The sequence below is a fragment of the Limulus polyphemus genome, unplaced genomic scaffold (genome assembly GCF_000517525.1).
Source record: "Limulus polyphemus unplaced genomic scaffold, Limulus_polyphemus-2.1.2 Scaffold10765, whole genome shotgun sequence".
NCBI classification, from domain to species: Eukaryota; Metazoa; Arthropoda; class Merostomata; order Xiphosura; family Limulidae; genus Limulus; species Limulus polyphemus.
Window position 1 is genome coordinate 13,587 of NW_013676375.1, and position 378 is coordinate 13,964.

Genomic DNA, 378 nt, shown 5'->3' on the forward strand with positions numbered 1-378 from the left:
CCTTGTTCATTATCAGTCAACAAAGATATACCATACTAGATAGAACATCTTGTTCATTATCAGTCAACCAAGATATATCCTACTAGATGGAACATCTTGTTCATTATCAGTCAACAAAGATATACCATACTAGATAGAACATCTTGTTCATTATCAGTCAACCAAGATATACCATACTAGATGGAACATCTTGTTCATTATCAGTCAACAAAGATATATCCTGCTAGGTGGAACATCTTGTTCATTATCAGCCAATCAAGATATATCCTCCAAAACAGAATATATTGTTGTTCATAATCAGTCAACCATGCTATAACCTCCAAGGTGGAATGCCTTGCTGTTCATGAGCGCATAAGATATTTAAACAAATCATTGTCA